This window comes from Chlorocebus sabaeus, chromosome 4, assembly GCF_047675955.1.
Source record: "Chlorocebus sabaeus isolate Y175 chromosome 4, mChlSab1.0.hap1, whole genome shotgun sequence".
Lineage (NCBI taxonomy): Eukaryota > Metazoa > Chordata > Mammalia > Primates > Cercopithecidae > Chlorocebus > Chlorocebus sabaeus.
In genome coordinates, this window is record NC_132907.1 from 33,994,600 (window position 1) to 34,018,545 (window position 23,946).

Here is a 23,946-nt window from a genome sequence, read left to right on the forward strand (position 1 = left end):
TCTGAAATCTATGGCCATGTTTTGACAGATTTCAGATGAAACAAAATCTGCATTCCCAGGTCACACACAGGGACTGTATGCCATGCACTCCTATGACAGCTTGAGTTCACCCTTGAGAGGGGAGGGTTAGAAACCAAATCCTTAACAAGCTTGTCCTGCAAGACTCAAGACTGTGCATTAGGAATGACCTGGTCCCTACCCACCTGTCCAAATGGCCTTACCTTTTGGTTCATTCCCTTTGCTCTCTGGGGCTCTGCCAACACAGGCTACTCAGGCCTACTTTCCATTCCTTTAACACTCACTTCCTCCAGAGGCCTTTGCCCAAGAGTTCCTGCTCCCTGGAATGTTCTCCTTCCCCAGGCCCCACAACCACTGCCTGGTTTCCTCCTGCTCAGCTTAATCACACTTCCTTAGGAAAGCCTAGCTGCCCTGACAGGTCAGTTCTGCCTATTACACACTCTAGTAGTTACATGTACTTCTCTTAGGAACTAATATCTGAGTTGTAATTTTTCATTTAGTTGTATGTAGGACACATTACCTGGAGAATAGTAGGTGCTCAATAAGTATTTGTTCACTGAATGGAAGGGAGGGAGCAAGGGCACTTCCGCCAGACTGACCTCCTCATTATGGTTAACATCAAGGTGTGCCAGGAGAGCAATTTCCAACAGCGTAACATTCACTTGATTGCTGCCAAGGCCCATGGGTCTTTCCTTTCCTTTCTAGAAAAGAGTAAAATCTACTCGATGAACATTCAGCAGCATGGTGTGAAGCTATTACTGCCACATTCTGGAAATCATTGCATTCTTCCAAGCAAAGAAATAAGAGAATCTTCCCAAACAAATGTCAGAAACTTTACCACACTGTCATACATGCTGCCTGTAACATTTGTCTTTTGTTATTTTATTTTATTTTTTTTTTCTGGCTTTCGTCTCAAGTGTCTCTCAAGTTTTGGCAATTTCAAGTCTTCTAGTTTCCATGGAAATAGGAAACAGTGATCTTGGAGATTAAGAGCAGGGAGATATCCACTCTAATGGGGTTCTAGAGTTTTCTTCCTTTGATAGTATTTTTGAATGTTGTTTTGGAGGCAGGCAACAAATCTTTATTTTTGTGCCTATAATGCATCAGGCATTGTTCTCTTCCAGGAATGCCTCCACCTCCAAACTGCTACATTAAAGATAAACATGCTCTCCCAGATATGGGCTCTCAGGTTTATCCTTAAGTGAAATTCAAATTGTTGAGCAGAAACTATTAGCTCTGTAGTGAGAATCTTTACCTTTTCCCTCAAGGGAAGGTAACTTCCCTCAAGCACTTCAGATATTTTATAGAACTCTTCATGACACTCGGGTTACAAAGAACCATGGTATATCCATTGTTAATTTTATTTTTTTATTTTCTATTTCACAAGGAAATAAAAATCTCGACTTCCACAGCAAGAAATAAACATGTAATGTTGCTTTTTTTGTTGTTCTATAATCTTCATACTTGATAGTTGCTCATATCCACAGAAAACTTGACCAGACATACCTGAAAAACTTGAAAAATCTGAAAAAGGAAGAAAATAGTTTACTTGTCTCCTTAATAGGCAAATGTCCACGATTTTACATCCTCTCAGAATAACTTAGTTTCTTTGAGACTTTGAACCTAGAACCTGTGTGCATGTATATGACCATGTAAGACTCAGCTTTTAGCCTGTTATGTAATCTGTATTGTAATATACTACATCTCATGCCACCAGAAAGTTTGCAAGTTCCCTGAAGGACAGATATGAAAGATTATAAAACCAGCTCCTAGTTTGTCTCTGTGTGGAAGTTCAGCCTCCTGGCCTCTCCCACACTTCTTCAGGATCTGTCCTCCTGCTGAGCACCCACCTGATGGATTTCTCCCCACTGCAACCCACCCTCCTCTCCAGGACCACTTTTTCTTGCCTGTAATTCTGGCCTTAGGAATGCCCAGAGGAGATCTGTACCCAAAAAGTATATTTGAACAAGACCAAGTCTCCAGAATAAAGATAATCCCAATTTACAATTCAGCCATTAGAGATTTAATTCTTTTGCACCTTCCTGAACCCCTTTTTAAAAAGTATGAATATCCTTTTAGGGGTTAAGATTTCAAGTCATTACCAGTTTATGCTCCCAAGGGATTCCTTAAGCTATATGCCAACCTCCAGTGGAAAATTAAATTCAGGACAGGCCTTGAAGGGTGATGCTAGGAGGAAAAGGGATACTGGGGTTTGGGGAGGACCAAATGAACTTCACTAAGGAGAGTCCATGAATTGAAGAGTCCCACCATAGACCACCCCCCGCCCCAGCTCCAACACTGGCTTTGAATAACTAAAGTCAGTTTCACTGAAATGGTGGCAGATCAGAGTAGGGCCCTAGACTCAAGCCCTAGCATCCATATCCAGGTTCTGTTTTTACAGGTCTGACACAAGATTTCACACTCTTCAATTCATGGGCTCTCTTTAACATTCCCCTTTTTCTTTTTCCCCCTTGTTCCTCCTTTGCTCCTCTGGCCTAAGTTTATCTGTGTACTTGCTTGTATGCACACGTTTTATCTGCATGTGTGAATGTCTGTGTCTGTATGCCCAGGTCTTTCTTTGTCCTGACAGCAGCTTGTCTGGAAGTAGTAATCATAAAAAATTAATTCAGATTACTTGTTGGATGATTTAGATATTTTCAGCTTCATTAACAGCTAATCATGGTACAATGGATTACTCAACCAGGGTTTGAAATATGCCTTCAAGGTGGCTAGACTAACTGGAATGATCATGTAAGGGGACTTCGGCAGGGTATCATACACACACAGCGATTATGTCTTTTGTGGGAACATGCATTTGCCTACGAACTGTCTGTGCATGTTTTTGGCAGGCCCCCCTTCTTACTCTCCATTCCGTTCCCCTCCCTAGGTTCTGCCAGATCTGCCTTCAGATTCCTCAGTCATGAAGCCTCCCAGAGAGGGGTGAGAGCTCTTTTAGGTCTAACTACACCCTGTGAGGAGTGTCCCAATATGCCCGTAGGTGAGGCAGGCAGGCCAACTGCACCCCAACAGGGTTCAGCACGAGGCTGGGAGGTGAAAGATGTGTAGCCAGAAGTCTTGGAAAGGCGCCACTGGGGACACAGCCAGGTATCTTGCCGCCCTCAGAAAAATGCTCCTGTTACCTGCAAAACAAATTAGCGTCAGTGACAGAAGTGTGACCCTGGGGCCAAAGTTGTATGTGACCTCTTCCTCCAACCACCGAAAATATTCTGGTGGGTATGGGGGTCTGGTTGGTATGGGACAGTATGAGCACACTTGCCCGCTGCCACCTCACCATAGACAACCATCCACCCCCGCCCCACCCCAAGCTCCAACAGTGGCTTTAACTAACAAAAGTCAGTTTCGCTGAAATTGACAGCAGATAGGAGTAGGGCCCTAGACTCAAGCACTTGCAGCCAAATCCAGGTTCTGTTTTTGCAAGTCTGACACAAACCACTAACTCCTCTGGCCACACAAAGTGCTCTGTGGGTAGGAGTAGCCCTGCTTGCCCTTGACAGGGACCACTTTCAAGGGCCGGTTGGATTTGTCAGGGGTTTTCTCTTAACGTTTGTCAATGACCATTGTCAGGTGTTGCTAGGGTTGCAGGAGAAAGGTTTCACTTGATTGGCTAAGCGACCGTATTCCTTAACCAATCCAAACGCTCTGCCTGGGGGAGGGGACTTAACAAGATAGAACAATATCAAGCACAGGCAGACGCATTCCGTGTACTAATAAGGCGTCTGGAAAAATGGAATTACAGTGTGCAGGAATCCCATGCCCCTCTGCAGCTCCAGCCATGGCGTGGTTGCTGTTAAAAATGTTACAGTGTAAGTTAAAGTCATTCCCATTGATTGGAGGACATCAAGATTTCAAAACAGGGAGTAGCAATTGGAAGGAGGAAGTAAAACTCCTTGCTCATTGTGTTTTACAGCCTTCCTTAGTAAAACTGCTGAATTGTAATTTAAAATATTCCACCCTTTCAAATAAATTAAGTGCAGCCCTTAAAAAACAGGAAATGAGAGAGGCGCACACGTATTGTCGACTAAACATTCACAGACCTTGTACCACAAAGCAAAGTTGAAAATCAGAGAACAGTCCTACGAATTCATTTTAGAGTGATGCCAACAAAGGTCCCCACCAAGGGAGGTGTTATGCCTCTGGCAGTGCACTCTTGGGCTGAAACCTGAATGCTAATTAGGAAACAAATGAAAGACAAATATCAGCTTGAAGGGAAATTTGGATCTTGCAAGATCATAGATATTCAGAGATTCAGATAAACCTTATGGTACTAAGAGCTATGGTAGCAATGGCTGAACCCTCCCTTCAGAAAATCTAACAGTAAGTAACCCAGATGTTTCTACTGAACTCTGGTAATAATCAAAGAAAAGCATCCCCCTATAATTCATTTCCTCTATCGAACCCTTCTGCCCGTGAAGGACCCCATAGTCCAGCTAAAGAGCTTGAGCTTAGTTTCAGGCTGAAATGGTTTTGGGGGGGGTTCTGCATTTTACTTTATATACATTTTGAAGTAAATGAGAGAAAAGGATAAAAGATTTTGAGACTGAATTCTGAATAGTTCCCTCTCCCACCTCTATTGGCATAAAAGACAATATTCATGAGCAGAAAATGATGTTTGAGGAGGGCTGGCAACAGGACTTCCCTAGCAGTTGCACAGAAAGTAGAGCTTCACAGTCCTCCCCCACCACATTCGGGTATCCGCTTAATGCTGCCCACACTGCAGGCCAGTGGAACCCACCTCAATTAGACTTTGCCCTGGATCTCCAGAACCTTAGTGGAAACACCATAATAGCAGGAATTATTATTCCAAAGGAGAAGAAACTTGAAGAGTTTGGTTAATTCTTTGGTTGCATGTGATGCTGAATACAGATATTTGTGCTGTTGGCAACATCTTAGGAAGTGATTTAACCCACTTGCATAGCCAGACATAATTTGTCATGTGGCCCTGTGATTTTAACCCCACTCATTTCTCCCTTATGATTGCTTCCATCAGGTTTGTGTGTTAATTACTTAGGACACATCTTTATTTCAGGGGTCTCGAAGTCCTGCTTGACATTTCTAACTTAAAACCTAGACTTCTCCATTCCTGAACTTACCTGCTCTCTTCAGGAACAGATCCAGGAGGCCACAAAACTAACCACCCACCTCTAATCTTCCTACTCAAGCAGTTGGACCTGGGCTGGTGTGTTACGAAACTCACCATTATGCTAGATCCCTTCCCAGCCTGGCAGGCACGCCCACACAGCCACCAGTGAGTATTCCCTAGGGTTAGAACAGTCCAGGGCTTTGTGAATTAGTACTCTCTTCATATCTTATATTTCAACATAACTTCCAATGAGAATCATACAGTTAGTTTTGGTTTATAAAAGTCTACTAAATCAACAAAAAACAAAAACTTGGCCACTAATTTCAACCTGCAATCAAACAGCAGTTCATTCATTTAAGTTTCATCCCTTTCTTTTCCTAAATCAGTCTCTAATAAAGGGGGGGATTTTTAATGATAAAAAGTAGAAAACTGAAGAAGCGAAAGGCCCGAGATACCCCACAAATAAAGAAGCAGTTGCAGACCATTAATGATCACTAGGAGGAGATGGAATCACAGAAAGAGGTACTCAAGGGAGTTTGAAAGTTTGAAAGACCACATTCAGCCTGAACCCTCAAGAAAGTGTCTAAGAGAAAGTAGGCCAAAACAACAATGAAGTTAGGGTGAAAAAGATGTGAGTTTAGTTTTCAAAATGTCATGTCTGTATTGAGTGTCCTTTTTGTTCGAACAAGAAACAAAGAGAGAAATCAAACAGCTTCACTGACAAGCAGAGCAGCTGGCAAAGAGACCAGGGTAAAATCTTGGGAAACCCTTTAATGCGTAGCCTAAAAACAATTCTAAAGAATCGCTATATCCCTTCAGTAGATCTCTGTTTTCCCAAGTCCTGTTTTCTTCATTTTGCCCCACGTCACAACTGACACCTGGGTCTCTCTGTGGATTTCTTTCTTTGAATGCTTTTAAAGCTTCTGGGGAGTCTATTTTTTAATTCACTCATGCCATATATTAAACTATTTAAAATATGATCTCCCAACAACATATGCTTATTAAAATAATACATTTATCCTACTCATAAGCATAAAGGCTGACTTGATTCCAGAACAAGGCCATGACCAGGTAGTTTTGCCTGTGGTGACTCCTTCCAGTCATCAAAACAGAAAGCTTCTTATTATAAAACAAAGTGAAAAGAGAGGTCTAGAGTTGGATTCATTCTCTGGGGTTCTTGAGAGTGTAAATAGTTCACAAGGTTTTCCTCAGCTGTTCCCAGTATGTACAGACATGGATGTTTCTTTAGGCAAACACTTCTATTACAGTGGCCACAGTGAAGCTTTGGATTATCTTGAGCTTACAACACATTTTGTGAACACCATTTATTAAGATCAATGTGCTTTGTTTAGGCCACCGAGAGCCATAACCACAAAAAAATTGATAAATTAGATTTAAACAAAATAAAAAACCTGTCGTGAAAAGAGACCATTAAAAAACAAATAGTCAAGATATAGACTGGAAGAAATTATTTACAAAACATAAACTTGACAGAGGACTGATATCCAGGGTGTATAAAGGACTCCCACTTATTAATAAAGAGAAAACTTTTTTGAATGGATGAAAGACACTTTACCAAAGAAGATATATAAATGGCAGATAAGCACATGACAACGTGCTCAATATCTTTAGTCACTGGGAAAATGCAAATTAAAACCTGAATGAAGTATCACTACTGCCAGGATGGTTTAAAATATAAAGAATGAAAACACTAAATGTCAGCAAGGATGTGGAGCAACTGGAACTCCCATACATTGTTGATATGAATATAAAATGGCACATCAACTTTAGAAAAAGAAATAGCATTTTCTTCAAAAACTAGATATATACTAGCTGTGATCCTGCAATTACATAGTAGGTCTTTTCCTAAGGGAAATGAAAACATATGTTCATCAAAATACTTGTATAAGAGTGTTCATAGCAGCTCTATTAGTAATAGTCAAAAACTGAATACAGCCCAGGTATCCATCAAGAAGAGAATGAATGCGCAGGGGCCCAGCACGGTGGCTCACCCCTGTAACCCCAACACTTTGGGAGGCCAATGCAGGCAGATCACTTGGATCACTTGAAGTCAGGAGTTCAAGACCAGCCTGGCCAACCAGGTGAAAACCCTGTTTCTACTAAAAATGCAAAAAATAACCAAGTGTGTTGGTGGGTGCCCGTAATCCCAGCTACTCAAGAGGCTGAGGCAAGAGAATCGCTTGAACCCACTTGCAGTGAACTGAGATCACACCATTGTGCTCCAGCCTGGGCAACAGAGTGAAGCTCCATCTAAAAAAAAAAAAAAAATTGAGAGAGAGAATAAACGTGCAAACCGTGGTTTAGTCATACAGTGGAATACTACTCAGCAATACAAAAGAATGGGCTACCACTGTTCACACAATAACATGAACAAATCTCAAAAAATTATGCTGAGCGAAAGAAGTCTCACACAAAGAACTCAACCTATTTGACCCTTTCACATGAAATTATAGAATAGACAAAGCTAATCTGTGGTGGAAAAAATAAAAACAGTGGTTGCCTCTGGGTTTGGGAAAGGGATTAGGAACAAGGATTGACAGGAAAGATAAATGAGGGATCTTCCCAGGTGAAGACAATATTTTATATCTCAGTAAGGGTTTGGGCACACAGGGATATATTTGTCAAAACTCTGAAACTGGACACTTAGTGTTTACAGTTTAAAATCTGTAAATTTCATACCAAATGAAAAAAGTAAATACCAAACTGAAGTTTTAAAGTAGATATTGGTGGATGCCTACAATTTACTTTTAAACACATGAAAAAATAAGATGAATTAATGGAGGAGGGGTGTATAAATATGTGATAAAGCAAGAAGAGTCAAGTATTAATAGCAGAATCTACAACTAGATCGTGGGCATATAGGTGTTCACTGTAAAATTCTTTTAATAAATTTAATTATTTTAATGTTTTAAGGTTTAATTTAAAATTATTTTAATATTTGAAAATACTGATAACAAAGCACTAGGAGGAAATCTATGTGCTCTTGCGACCCATGAACCGTCTTCAAGTGCTTGGTAGATCTGAATGCTCTATTTTTTATTGCTCATACTAGCAGATTATAAATAGAGAAGATGAAGGCTGGAATTGCAAAAATTTCATATCTGAATTATTTTTCTTTTCAAATCTAGGCTTTCATGCTTTTTTATTTTAGTAGGCAAAAGAAGCCAAGAAACGGTTATTATGAGAGGAAAAGACAGGGGAGAGATCTGTGACCCTAAAAACAATAACAACAACAAAATTCCTACTGTAAAATATTGAATATCAAGAGCAGGCACACACTGCAGACTTATAGAATGAAAAAATTAATGAAAACACCAAGACTGCATCCTCAGAACCACGGAGGAATGATAATTACAGACAGTATTTCTGGAGCAGACACATAACCTTGATTCCCAGGATACCCCCTAAAGCACTCTAATAGTATGCTATTTGTGGAAGGTTTTTCCACCTTTAATAACAGGGAAATAATGTTAGAAGGAAAGAAATCCCTTATTTAGCCACTGGAGTGTCATTATTGAGCCCCAGCTGAAGGCCCCCTTAAAAGCATCCATATGGTAAAAGAACATGTTTCCCTACGAAATCAAAACTGAGTACATCTGAGACTTTTGAACATCTTTTTCCTTGGATCTTAAAATGGATTTGTGCATATTTGTGAAAAAAAATTTTATGATGTGCTATCTTCCAAAGTGAATGGTTATTTATAATTCATAAAAGACCTGAGCACAGGAAAAATTTTCCCTTTTATTAGCCCTGTAAAGTTAGACCAGCTGATCTTTTAGTGCATATTACAGACATCAAATTCTCTGTGTGGTTGAAGTTTCTCTTTTCAAACTTAATGCAAGAGGCAGTGCTACTGAATCTGCTGTTCAAAAGCTGGTGGGGTCCACATCTCTTTTGATTAAATGTTAAATAAACAAAACATCACTCTCAGAGATGGTCTCTGAAGACACAGAAGGGAAAATACTTGGAATGCTAAACATACTTTTTAAATCTTGCACAGCCTTTTGTAAAATACAGCAACATATTTTCAAATAGATTTTCTTTTCTGTCTGCAGCGTTTAACCAGTCTTCGTACACAGTTGCCACATCATTTCCTTTCAGCTGCTGCAGGCTGCTTGTGAGTCAGAGTACTGATATCATGAGCAGGAATGACCTGGGTGGAGGAATAGGGGCACTGGGGATTTGGATGCATGACAGAAGCCCCAATGCCAAGGGCTTCCATCCAGCTGCACCTGCGCATCCCCTGCCAGTCATCCCCCACCAGCAGTACCCCGCCAGTCATGATATCACAGAAAGTTATTTCCTTCAAGGAATCCAAGTTTCTTAGCTCACCCTGCCAGGGTCACATCCACCCTGTTTACTGGTGTGTCACATACCCACATAAGAGAGTTGCACAGAAGTTTTAGAAATCTAAGTTAAATCTAAAAATAGCATGTTTTTGCTTCCTTTGAAGTACCTTGCCTTTGAATATTCCAGCTGAGCCTTCTAAGCTCCCCATAAAACTATATGAAGATAGATATTTTTTCTGTATCCTGACTTTTTTTTTTTTTTTTTTTTTTTTTAAGATGGAGTTTCTCCCTGTTGCCCAGACTGGAACGCAGTGGCATGATCTTGGCTCACTGAAATCTCCACCTCCTGGATTTAAGCGATCCTCCTGCCTCAGCTCCCCCAGTAGCTGGGAGTACAGGTGTGCACCACCACGCCCTGCAAATTTTTGTATTTTTAGTAGAGTCAGGTTTTGCCATGTTGACCAGGCTGGTCTTGAACTGCTGACCTCCAGTAATCCATCCGCCTCGGCCTCCCAAAGTCCTGGGATTATAGATGTGAGCCACCATGCCCAGCCAAATATGGATTCTTAACTGCCAAAAAGCCAACTCACTTTTGAAACAGGATCCTTGGCCAGAAAGAATTGCCTCATTCTCTATTCTATAACCTACTCCTGCCCCGGCTACTGACAATAATCAGTGGCTTTCTTTTCCTTTTTTTTTTTTTTTTTTTGAGATGGAGTCTCACTTTGTCGCCCAGGCTGGAGTGCAGTGGCACGATCTCAGCACTGCAACCTCCCAGGTTCAAGCAATTGTCCTGCCTCAGCCTCCCAAGTAGCTGGGCACGTGCCACCATGCCCAGCTAATTTTTTTTTTTTTTTTTTTTTTTTTTTTAAGAGACAGGGTTTCACCATGTTGGCCAATCTGGTCTCCAACTCCTGACCTCAAGTGATCTGTCCACCTTGGCCTCCCAAAGTGCTGGGATTACAGTCATAAGCCATCGTGTCTGACCATCAATGACTTTCAATCAGTTCTAAAGTCCCTGCTGCCCTGAGTGGTTCTTTCATCTTATAGACTGTTGGGATGGCTGCTGAAAGAGAATCATAAAGCTGAAACCAATTCTGAAGTTCCTTGCTTCTGAGAGATGAGAAGTGTCTCGATACTGGGTGGCAAAGGAAGAAAGAGTGAAGACGCCATTAGGGAGGCTACTGTTTGATGGACAAACCCCACCGAGGGCTCTCCTTAGGAAGGAAAGGCTGACTTTTGGATGGTTCTGTCCTCTCCTTTTCTACTTACTAGCTGTTAGGCCTTCAGCTGCAAGAAAATAGTGTAAATGCAAGGACAAGGGATGAAATATTCAAGTGCATTTTGAACGAGTTTTGTTTTTTTTTTTTTTTTTTTTTTTTTTTTTTTTTACCATCTTGTGCTGCCTGACGCAGAAGATAAGAATGAGGAGATCTCAACTTCTTGACAAGGTGCCAGTGGCACTTGTAGTACCCACAGTGGGAATGGAAAAGGCAATATTTATTCCGAGGGCCCTGACAACATCATCGTTAAGTCATTCGTCCACTCCCAAGTAGCATGCATTTTACAAGATCTGGTGAGAAAGAGGCTTCATGAGCTGTACTGGGCATTTTTTTCTCCTTTCCACCCTTACCTAACATATCAAAGCACTGTTTGGAAAAAATTGGATGACAAAATAGCATATGCTATATGCTATTATATTTGTTTAGTGTAATATATCCAGAATTTATTTTCCTGTTGCAAAAATGAAAGCTTTTGTCCTTTCTCTTCATCATCAACTACTCAAAATACGAGATCATTACATAACACCTACATTAAGTAACTACTATTTGCCACATCCATCCATCTGCATATCCATCTACAAGTATTTCTTGAGTATTTAGCATGTGCCTATGACCCTATGGTGGAGATATGGAGAGGAACAATTTGCAAGCCTTGTCCTTCAGAAGCTTGCAGGCATGCAGATGATGCTGTCTTTTGTGTCTCCTGTGTATACCTTCATTGAACACAGTTAACTTTCTACTGTTACTACACCTGGACAGGACAGCAGGGGGATGTGGCTTTGCCCCAGACAGTGCCCTTAGGTTCATAAACTTTACCTACTCCATTGTCTATGCTTGCTATCCACCCTGTCCACTGAAGCATGACACACAGTCAAGAGAAAAATTAATGTTTACTGCAATGGAAGAAATTTTCAGGACATAGTTCAGATAAAATACAGAATAATGTCAAATATTCACTTTGTAATTGTAAAATTGAAACAGCCACTGCCAAGTATAGTGTATTTAATTTTCTCTCCTTTCTAGGCTACTGACGTCTCCTCCAGAACTAGGCCTTTGGGGTTACAGCTCATCTGGCTTAATTCACCCATTCTGTCCTTCGGTCCAGTCACTTTTCTGGTCTCCAGAAGCAAGCCATGAGGTCCTTTCTTTTGGTGGCGAGGGGCAGGGGGGACCTTAAGTGTAGGTTCCTTATCCATCATCCACTGAGCCACTGTTTCCTTTGAAATACTGTTGTGTTTTGGGGAGGGTGTGTGAAGGGGGGAACTGAACTGGAAGGAAACCTGGGCTGGGGAGAGGACGCCAAGAAGGCACCCCAGGCTTCCCCTTATGATGTGTTCACCCAAACCTCGGACAAGCACTAGGGTTTGTTTATGGCATTTTGTAAATAGGCCAGACAGCTTTCCTGGCTAATACTTCCTGAAAAAGTTTATATCCCCCAGGACAAGGCCAGAGCTTCCCAGCTTGCCTGCAGCAGTTTAGCAACGCTGGGTTACAGGTATGCAAATACATTACAGATGGGTTAAGATAGGGATCCTCTCGGCCCTGGGGCTGCTGGCCAGAGCCTGAGGCAGTTAGAGCAGCCACCTGTGAAACACAGGGCAGCTCTGCCCCACCTTTTTTTTTTTTTTTCTTTAAATTGATGTTACTTAAAGGGAAATGCCCCACCTTTTATCATCTGAGCTGATAAGAGTTTTGGAGAGATGACTGAAGATAGCTCCCTGTGTTTGCCTAGGGGCAAGAAATTCTAGTCAGCCATCAGTCCCATTGCTGGCCCTTTGTGCAGAGGCCAGCCCCAGTCCAGCAGTTTCATCCTTAGTCTCAAGACCCTCTCCCCAATCCTTCATTCCTTCTTGCTCTACACCACAGCTGAGCATTTCTGGGTGCTCTTTCGCCCTGTGTTTATGGCCTTCGCTTTGTGTACCATTAGCCCCAGGTTGGTCCAGAGTCTTCATCCTCGGTCTTCTCAGCCTAGCAGGTCCAATAATGCCAATTATGTAATTTTAAGTTTCCTGCTAGCCATATTTTAAAAGGTTTTAAAACAGGTAATATTAGAGATTTTTGCATCTAAATTTACTTATTTATTTAAACAGCATTGTCGAGATATAATTCACACACCATACGATTCACCCATTTAAAGTGTACCATTTAGTATGATCAGAGTTCTTCTTCTTATTAATGAGACAGAGTCTCACTCTATCACCCAGGCTGGGGTGCAGTGGCGTGATCTTGGCTCACTGCAACCTCCGCCTCCTGGGTTCAAGTGATTCTCCTGCCTCAGCCTCCCGAGTACCTGGACTACAGGCACGTCCCACCACGACTAGCTAATTTTTTGTAGTTTTAGTAGAGACGGGGTTTCGCCATTTTGGCCAGGCTGGTCTCGAACTCTTGACCTCAAGTGATCCACCCACCTCGGCCTCCCAAAATGTTGGTATTACAGGCATGAGCCACCGTGACCTGTCTGCGTTCACAGAGTTCTACAATCACACCACAGTCAGTTTTGGATTTTTTTTTTGGAGTCAGGGTCTTGCTCTGTTCAGGTTGGAGTGCAGTGATGCGATCATAGCTCACGGCAGCCTTGAACTCCTAAACTCAAGCCATCCTCTCACCTCAGCTTCCCAAGTAGGTGGGAACACAGGTGCGCACTACCATGTCCTGCTAATTTTTTCTGTTTTGTAGGGATAGTTTCTCACTACGTTGGCCAGGCTGGTCTCGAACTCCTGGCCTCAAGTGATCTTCCCATCTTGGCCTCCCAAAGTGCTAGGATTACAGGTATGGCCTCACGAACAATATTAGAATATTTTTTTCACCCCATAAAGAAACCCCATACCATTAGCACCCACTTTCCATTTCCCTCCAAATCTCCCCAGCCCTAGGCAACCACTAATCTACCTTTTGTCTCTACGGATTTGCCTATTGGCCATTTCATATAAATGGAATCATGCAATGGGTAGCCCTTTGTGTCTGGCTTCTTTCACTTAGCACGCTGTTTTCAAAGTTCATCCATGTTATAGCATTCATTTTAGTCGTGTATTTTATTTAACCTAATCAACCCAAAGTATTATCATTTTAACATATAGTTTAAAAAAAAAAGGATTAATAATGTATTTTACTTTTTAAAAATATGTCTTTGAATTTTGGTGTGAGTTTTTACAATTACAGCACATTTTAAGTGCTTAGTAGCTACATGTGGCTAGTGGCTACTGTAAACAGCATGAGTCAAAGTCTTTTATGTTACCTTTTAAAAACAAGAGCAACAACTGTCTCCACTTACCACCACAATCCTGGGGATCCCCTCACCCCCATCAGCACCTACACCATCATTCACAGGTGACTTGAGGATTTTAAGGTGGTCACTCTGTTGTGGTGCTAAATTATTCTTTCTCTTCCCTCCTAGAAGGCCCCCAGCTCCTGCTTCTGCCTTGTCCATTGCAACTGAGATCAAAGCCCTCAAGCAAATAACTGGAGCTCACCCTGACTGCTCGCTACCTGCTTGCCCTGTTTCCCTATGCCTCATGGTTATACGGTGCATCTTGCTGAAGTGAAACGTTCTGTTTCCCTTCACGAGAACACTCTAGAAAAACCTAACATGAGAAGCTTTCCTCTTACTTTAAAAAAACAAGCTTGTCATTTCTTAATTTTCTCCCTGGTCCATTTTCAACACCCATTGTTTTGCTCAGAGTAGCTCTAAGCATTCAGATAAAGCTCACTGGTAGGAGTAGATTTGTGAAATTGCTACAAGCTTCCTCACAGCTTTCTCCTGCTCCTGTCAGCCATTTCCTCAAGAAAATGGACGTTTAATCAGTGCAAGGGTACATTTTATTAGTCCGGCTCATCAGCCATCACCTTCATTCAGGCTCAAGGGAGACCACAGAAAGAAATCCACAGTGCTGCCAGTGGCTGCCCTGGATGCAGGAATTTCAATACAAAGCAGCACCTTTATGAACTAAGCACAGTATTTATCTCAGTATACTCTGTCTGTATGGTAATAAGTAAGTTATTTCTAAACATTTGTGACTCAAGATTGGCACATGAAAATGTTTGTGAAATTACCTTTTTGAGGGAAAAGCTTTAAAAATTATTTAGTTCACAAAATGGAAGATTGAGGGTAAGTTTAATAGAAATGTGAGAACAGCAATATCAGCATCTTTCCTTTTTCTCTTTAGAGTCGGAAGGCGCTAAAATTTAGAGAGAATGCGCTAAAATCGCTGCAGAAGGAATTTGGTGTTGACTTTCGGAAGAATTTCCTGCTAATAACGTTGAAGTGCTGGAGAACCTCACAGAAGGAGTTTCAGGGTTTCATTCTATCAACATCTCTTGAGCACCTTCTGGAGATTTCCTGCTTTGTGTCTAATTCTGTCCTACAGCTAAATCAGGAAGATTTCACCCAAATGCTTTTCCAGAGTCTGATTTTCCTAAACTGAAGTGTTGCTATTTCTTTTTTCAAACTTAACTTTTCTTTTTATTCTCAGCCACCAATGAAGTTTCCCTGGGCCCACAAGTCCTGGAGCCTGCCATACGCACGCGCACACACACACACACACACACACACACACACACACACAAGCTTTAAAAACTAAGCATTATTCAAAAAGTAGAAAATCTACACAAGTCAAGAGTTCTTTAACCTATTGGTCAAAAAGCCATTCATAAAGCAATGGCATTCTGGGAAAAGCGGCAGCAATAGTAGTCACCTCAAAGGTTTGGAGACTTTCTGTGAGCTTATTTATATCAACTACCTCTTTTTATTCAACTAAAACTTTGTTTTCTACAGAAAATGGCAATACCATTACCATTCTAGGATTCCCTGTGTTAGGCCTCACCCTGTAAGGCTTGGCTGTCTATGCAAAACAGTTAAAATACCCAGAGCCCCAGGGAATGTCATAAAATTTTACCATATCCAGTGACACCATATTCAATGAGTCGTAGAGAACCAAGTTTTCTTCTGAACACCTGGCTATGAATCATTGACTTGCAGACTTCCATTTGGAGTTGTTTTCCCGTTGTAATTAATTTTTCCTTGTGTTATACACACTCATGAGCACCTCACTTTTCTTAGGGATGAATGTCTCATTCCACATAATTCTGAAATTCTTCAGTTTTTCATGGCAATCTTGTGTGATCCAGGCTACTCTATTATTGCTATCATTTTAAGACTAAAACATCCTAATAGTCCAATTTTTTTTTTTTCCTTTTCCTCTTGTTTATTTCCAAATGGAAGGAATTCTTATGAGGTAATAGGGCGGTGGGGAAGGAGACAGTTTGCTTTAACTTCTGCTAGTTATTCCATGTTATGCCCGAATGGGTTATTTGCATCTGGTCTCTGTTTGTTAACATCAGTGGACTGTGTTTGCATAACTAGATCAAATTATGAAAGGACTTCCATTTTGAATGGTTAACTCTCACCAAATAAACACACACACACACACACACACACACACACCACACATGATCAAGCTCCAAGCTGGAGACACCAGCCTCAGGAAACCTTTGCCAGAGAAAAAAAGGATTCCCCTACAGTTCATCACAAAGCCGTTCTGGTTTCAATTTCCCCTCTCCTTTTGAAATAAGATCCATTACCCCCAGCCCTCCACCTAGAGTAAAGTAGCTGGGACTTGGGGGAAGTGGCATGGCAGACCACCCAACAACAGGGGCGTCTGATGTGGAAGGGAAAAGTTAAACCAAAAATCTAAAGATGATGTCAAAGAGACGACTCAGGCTCCCATTTCTCTCCAGTGAAGATCTGCGCGCTGGAGTGTTCAGTTACTCACCCAGCTGGAAGGGGCTGGACTAAGTCACTTTCCAGTCCATACCTCAGCCTTCAGGCAGTGTACAACAAACCGTTTCAAGAGACTCTTTTGCTTTCAAGTTCTTGAGAAATGTTTCTGTTCTCTAAACTCCTCAGGCTGTCTTCTGTCAACATACCTATCTCTTCCTTTTACTCATACACATTTTCTTATCACTATCTGATGTGTTTTGTCCCTTCCATTAAGTTGTGAAGTTCCTGAAGCCAAAGAATGGGTCTTGTTCTACCGGAGGGTGTCCAGCAGCTCCATGCTAATACCAGGGACAGGGGAGTTACTCAGCCCACATCACTGAGCTTGCATTACTTACCTGTTTTGTTACCACTCTGGATCAAGATTCTCTCCCTTAGATTGTGAGATTTGGGAGGGCAGAACCTCAGTTAGTGAAAAATGCAAGTGGCTCCCTGACAAAGTCACCTTCACTAGTGGATGCAGGAAGCAGCCACATCTGGAGTGTGTGATTTGAGGGGTTTTGGAAACACCTTCAGCCCTCAACTTCTAAAATTCCACCAACTGTCACTTTTTTTCACTTATTGTTTTGAGCCTTGTTCAAATACAAAGTCATACATGTAGTGTGACTTCAAACCTTTTAATGATCTTCATGTAATTTATATAACTTATCATGTTACTGCTTAGAGTAGATAAAGGAAAGATACTGAGTGTGGGAAAAGGAGGAGATATGATCAGAAAGGTGGGAGGGAAGTTTGGATGTCCATCGGCCCTAATCACACCAAAATCTTTTCAATAATGTGTGATGGTGCTGCTATGAAGAATTTCTCTCTATCCAAAAGCACAGCAGATTCTTTGTGTGTTGACTAGAATATGAATAAGAGTGGGTGCATTTAAAGAGTGCTCACTATGTGCCAGAGAGTGCTCTAAATGCCTGTGAGCAACCCAGTAGACCCTGCAACTCCCTGTTATCCTTCCAATTTTACAGATGAGAAAACTGAGGGATGGGGGATTCAAAAGTCACCAAGGCAAGAAGGTGGTGGACCAAGAAGAGTAGGAATTATTGACACTTCTATTTTTATTCTTTTGTTTGTTTGTTTGTTTGTTTGTTTTTTGAGACAAGGTATCACTCTGTTTCCCTGGCTGGAGAGCAGTGCTGCCATCATAGCTCACTGCAGCCTTGAACTCCTGGGCTCCAGGGATCCTTCCTACTCTGTCTCTTGAGTAGTTGGGATTACAGGAAAGAGCCACCATATCTGTTTGATATTTTTAAAAAGAAATTTTTGTAGACACAGGTCTGGCTATGTTGCCCAAGCTGATCTCAAACTCCTGTATTCAAACAGTCTTCCCACCTTGGCCTCCCACAGTGTGGGGGTTGGGACCCTCACTCATTATTATCTTTGAAATAATTAAGCTCACCTTCCCTCATCCCTTTCCCACATTCACCCTCATGATTTTCATGCTTCTCCCCCCTTGCCAACACTTACCTTAGATAATCCTAATGAATCCTAAATGTAGGAAATAAAGTTTCACATAAGGAGGCAGAAACGATGTTCTTGGCATACATAAGGTCTTCTACAAAGAAGAGTTTTCAAGAAATGGCAACAAATATGCTGTCATTGACAACACTTTTTAAAATGTAAATTGTGATTCAATACTTTAAAAGTACCCAGGGATTCCTCTAAATTGCAATATGCCCATTGGGGTGATTCCCCTGACACACACACACACACACACACACACTATTGACTAAACAGAGATTATAACCATGGCAACCTTTACATCACTTGACACATGAATATGGAGTACAGCCTTCCTGGTGGGGAGGAGTGCTGCTCCGTGTATGTACCCTGTATGCTGTTAGTGTGTAAACAGACACTCACGTAACTCAGCCAACAACTTCTTTTCCTTAAAGAGGATGGGTTGAGAAAGTTCATCTTGTGGCTCTGACTAGGGAAGATAGAGTCCTTATTAACCTTTAGATTAGAAAAATTAAATATATTGGTTCCCTAGAATCTAGGGGATTGCCCAATAAATAGGAGGAGACCAAGTTAAAGTTTAAAAAAAAAAAAAAAAAAAAAAAAAGGCAGATAAATAGCAGAGGAAGAGGCAGGATGCACCATGCCTTGGCCACTACATGTTTGTAGGGTTCTGTTAAAGACAATGGTATGACGTTGAACCTTGGATTGCCTTGAGTACACACTCACAGCGCTGCTCATGGGGCAAGCATGCCTGGGAGATGACCTGGGGCACCACGCCCTGCCTATCTCAGACAAGGAACTCCAGGCAGCGGTGGCGAAGCGGAGTAGCCCCATCCTTAAGGAGGGGAGGCCGGCTCATATTTGCCTATTAGGGACGTGCGGCTCCGAGGTTCTGCTGGGTCCCTCCTGGAAATGGATCCTTCCCAGCCAGCAACCAAAGTCAGCAGCAGAGGGCAAAGCACCTGGGCTTTAGCTCCAAGCCCCACAGTCCTCCTGGTGAGTTTGAGCTTAAGGGGTTTTTACATGTAGTGTGACTTAAAACCTTTTTGCAGTCTTCATATAATTTACATAAAAGAAATAGCTCTTTAGCCAGTGTGGTGGCTCGCGCCGGTAATTCCAGCTACTGGAGAGGCTGAGGCAGGAGGATTGCTTGAGCCCAGGAGTTGGAGACCAACTTGAGCAACATAGTGAGACCTTGTCTCTAACAATAAAAAAAAAAAAAAAAAAATGGTTTTTAAGTAGTCGATTGTGATGGTGTGCCCTTAGAGTCCCAGCCACTTGGGAGGCTGAGGCGGAAGGATCCTTTAAGCCCAGGAGTTCAAAGCTGCAGGGAGCTATGATCCAACCAACTTCACTCCTGCCTGGGTGACAGAGTGAGATCCTGTCTCTGAAAAGAAAGAAAGAAGAGAAATAGCTCTTTGAAGCAAACCTCTTAAACCGTGAAAAATTGTCTTTGTAACTTGGGGGCTTGTTTGAGTACAGGAGTTTGAGATCAGCTTGAGCAACATAGCAAGACCTGTGTCCACAAAAATTTCTTTTTTAAAAAATCAAACGGGTACGGTGGCTCTTTCCTGTAATCCCAGCTACTCGGGAGATAGAGTAAGAAGGATCCCTTGAACCCAGAAGTTGAAGGCAGCAGTGAGCTATGATGGCAGCACTGCCCTCCAGTCGGGGCAACAGAGTGATACCTCATCTCAAAAATTATCTTTGTAACGTGGGTTGACTAATCTCTATTATGAACTGTGCAGGGAATTCACCAAATTTATCCTTTCCTTAAATTTTTATCACCTGAGGCTATGTTTTATGTTCTTGTACAAAGATAGTTTAGATTCAACTTATTGACATTTTGGAGGCTTAGAACTACCAGTAAAGCACTGATAATTATTGTGCTTTACTCTTGAGCTTGTAAAATGCAAGTAGTACGTTTTCAACTTTGAAAGAAAACTTTCACTTTCATGAGGACCTTGACTTGCAGCTATATCGAGTGCTACAAAAAAAATGCTGATAGCTTCTTAGGCTGGACATCCTCTACTTTTTTTCAGCCACGAGTTTTAGACATGCAGTAAGGATTCTTTCTTTTAAAAAAAGATTCTATTTACAGTTAACAAAAGTTAGAGGGGTTCTTTTTAATTTTGGAAGGAAAAGGGATTTTTTTTTTTTGGAGAATATCTAAACCCACACATAGTAATAAGCACATGATACAATACTTTCAGATACTAACCTTCAGTTTTTCTTTCTTAAAGAACTGGTGGTAACCCTTCACTGACGGAGACAGGGAAATGTAATTGTTCACACCTACTCTGGAGAACTTTTGAACATTTCAGGAGGTCTTATTATTAGCTCTGCAATGACATGTCAGCTTCTGTCTTCAGGATGTTTAATTAGAAATTCATTTCTTTTTGAAAGTGCTGTGTTTAGGCACTGAGTCCTGTTCAACTTTTTCCCAGGGAAGGCTTTGCATCCCTCTGAAATAGCTATTGCTGAGTGATGCTGCAGCTCTTGGTGTCTCTAACCTGGGCACTCTGTTTGCAGCCATATGCCCTTACTACTGAAGACCACAGTTTTCTCTCAGCACTGTGGCAAAGGCAGAGGCATTTAAAAAGCCCTAACTAATGGGAATATTTTCTTCCTGCTTGGAGTTTGAGTGTAAATGGTTCCTTCACGGGATGAATTATGAATGAGATCATTAACTAGCCCTTGTCTGTCACTCAAGGTATTGCTGTTTGAAAACTTCATGTTCAATATCACCCTGAGTGCACAAAACCCAGGCCTTGAGGAAACGATGACATATTAAAGGTGGTACAGATGAGGAGGGTGGGCCACCAGGTCATTTAGCCTCAAGCTCAAGGGGGTCCCAGACTGTGGCTGCCATTCTGCAGCATATTTGTGTAGGAAAACAGAGTGTATCTTATCCTAATATAGATCCTAAATTAAATCCACCAAACTGCCAACTCTCACCATACCAGCAGGAGAAAGGCCGGATACAGTAGTAAGGGGCATCAGAATCTGTAAACTTCTTTCTTTGTCCTTTCTGGGGCTCTTAGATAGTCCACATACCTGTTGATGCAGTAATGCTTTGCCAATTCTTACAGCCGTCGCTAGTTAGATTTTGTTATATCTGCTGTCATCAGTCAACAATTGTTGGTAAGGTATGTTGAAGGCCGTAACAATACCAGAGATGAATATGACGTGTTCCAACAGCAAAAAGAAGCATCTGTCACCCACATTGCTGACCTGTTGGTAAGAAACAGCATATGAAGTTGTAGCACTGGCCAGAAAGAGGGACACAGCCAGATTAGAGACAGCTGATTCCTGGCAGAGGTCTGCGTTACCTCCAGGGGAGAGCTGAGCCCTGGCTCTTGGGAGAACTGCTCTTCGCACTTGCAAGCAGAGGCAGGGCACACAGAAGGGGCCCTGGGAGGCTGGGAGTATGCTCAGGCACACGTGAAACTCAAGCCTGAAAACTAAGCCCCAAATCCAAATATGCTGTTACGCAAAGCGTTCACAGATTGGCTGGCGTTTGATTCTCATATGAGGTTACTTGTTGGCATGTGCTGAGTAATTCTCTGGCATGCCTGTGGCTTGTCAGTGGCATTCCTTCTTGAGTCACCACTGGACCCACAGCCTGGCTCAGGGAGCAAGGTCCAGCACTGTCGAAGAGCCTCTCTTTTCAGATGAATCCTAGAGCCCACTGTCCCGGTTTGCAGATGTCACCGCGCTTTCTTTTCCATCTTCAGAGATGGGGTGGTAAGCATTTGCAGTGAGTGTTTGAAGGACTTGAGGAAACATTTTGGGGGTTGCACCTAACTGTTAAAGTGATGAATATTTGTCTGTCATCAACTGGATGAGAAGAGTTAAAATCCCTGCCAGAACTTTGGAGGCCTAGGGAGATGGCATCTCTCACGGGAGTAGCATTAGGCCAATTACAATGCTCAGCATTTCCCCAACACCCTAGGTTCAGAATTCTTTGCAATCAGTTTGTTTCTTTAGCTGAGTTTCTTAAACACACATCACCCCTTGTGGAGCTCTCTGGGCCTCCACCCAAAAGCTAAAGGATACAAAGAGGAAGAAGAAAAGACTGAGCAGCAGACTCTACCCAAGAGGGAAACCAAGCCAAACATTTCAGCGTTTCATTATTCTCCAAAAGCCTGTCAATACTACAAAGGGGAAACTCGGAACAGCCAAAATGTGCAGCATAAAAGGTTGGCCACATACATGATGGAAAAACAAGCCATCATTAAAATCGTGCTGTAGACTGTAGAAGAAACTTTAATGATACGGAAAAATATAAACAATATATTGTTAAGTGAAGAAAGTTTTAAAACAGCATGGACAATATGATTATATTTTATGAATATACATGTATAGTTCCAGGTAATACACACATATAGAAAAAAGACTGAAAGGATATCAATTAGAAAGTTAATGGCAATATTTCTAAGTTGGGATGGACTGTAATTGATGTTTCTCTTTTTTTTTCTCCAAATTTTCTATAATGAACATGTTTAACTTTATTTTTTACATCTTTATTATTATCTTGATTATCAAATGAAACTTGCTCACAGTATGAGATTCAAACAATATAGAAATGTGTAAAGTCTAAAGTAAAATTTCCTTCAATCCTGCCTAAAAGATAGTTTCTACCAAATCTATATTTTCAAAAGTATTATAGAATGTTTATATATTAGAATTACACATAGTACTTCAGCTTATCTTTCTTTTCACTTAAAGTACCTGGGATATATTCCCACGTATGTGTGAGGGCTTTCTTTCTTTTCTTTTTCAAGTTAATCAGCTAGATCTCTGGAAGGCCAGCAGGGAATGGGAGACTCTCCAGCCTTCCTGCTGCAGGTAGGCAGGGGAATGAATGGGCACTGGAGTCACAGAATGCCAGAGCCGAAAGGAATATTAAATGGGGCTTAATTTAGCCTACTTATTAAATGATGGAAAAATGAGGGTCCAGACACCAGAATCCACATCTTTTACTTCCTCATCCAATATTGTTTTTACTATGCCACACTACATACAGTATAAAACAGATATTAATAGGTACTTTTCAAAGAGCTTCCACCTTGCCAAACTTTTGTTTCAGCCTTAGCCTCCTTAGCCGTTTTCATGCTGCTGATAAAGACATATCCAAGACTGGGCAATTTACAAAGGAAAGAGGTTTAATGGACTTACAGCTCCATGTGGCTGGGAAAGCCTCACAACCATGGTGGAAGGCGAGGGGCAAGTCACATCTTAGGTGGATGGCAGCAGGCAAAGAAATAGTTTGTGTGGGAAAACTCCCCTTAGAGAACCATCAGCTCTCATGTGACTTATTCACTATCATGAGAACAGCACAGGAAAGACCTGCCCCCATGATTCAATTACCTCCTACCAAGTCCCTCCCACAACACGTGGGAATTCAAGATGAGATCTGCAGGGGGACACAGCCAAACCATATCACCTCCCTTGAGCAAACTGGGAGAAGGGATCTTCCCGTCTTTATGTATAATATTTGCCAACACTGGCTGGGCATCTTGTGCCAGGTTCTAAGCCAAGCTATTTGCCTGTATGCTCTCACATGTTCTCACATGAACTTTCTGAGGTTGGTACTATTGTTATGCCCATTTTATAGAGGAAAAAATTAAGGCTCAGAGACTTCGAGTAACTAGCCAAAGGCCCCACAGCTAAGACATGATGGAGCTAAGGCTTCAACCTATGTCTAGCCCTAAAATCTTTACTTTTAACCATTACACTATTTTTTGCAGGCTTAGCACATAAACTTTTCCAATACAACAAAATTTAATTACTCTTTCCCTTTTTCTTTTGTTGTTATCCAGTCCTTTTCAAATGAAGTGAAACAGGAATGACATTAGAAAATGCAATCTGGTGTCAAGCAGGGTTCAGGGGCCTCACTTGGTGTTCAGGACTCTGTGCCAAACACTGGGGTAAAAACAAAACAAAACAAACACCCAGTCCAACCACAGCTATTCTCACAGTTGGCAAAGGAGTCACCTG

At 41.7% G+C, this 23,946-nt stretch overlaps 1 long non-coding RNA gene across 1 annotated transcript; it reads right to left on the reverse strand.

Moving 5' to 3' along the window:
• Positions 1-1,398: 1,398 nt before the first annotated feature.
• On the reverse strand, positions 1,399-21,419 carry LOC140711506 (uncharacterized). Its single transcript, XR_012092765.1, has 3 exons — positions 21,276-21,419; positions 21,001-21,177; positions 1,399-1,542 (listed from the first exon to the last, which is right to left on the reverse strand). It is a non-coding gene; the product is annotated as an uncharacterized lncRNA (long non-coding RNA).
• Between the last annotated feature and the right edge of the window lie 2,527 nt (positions 21,420-23,946).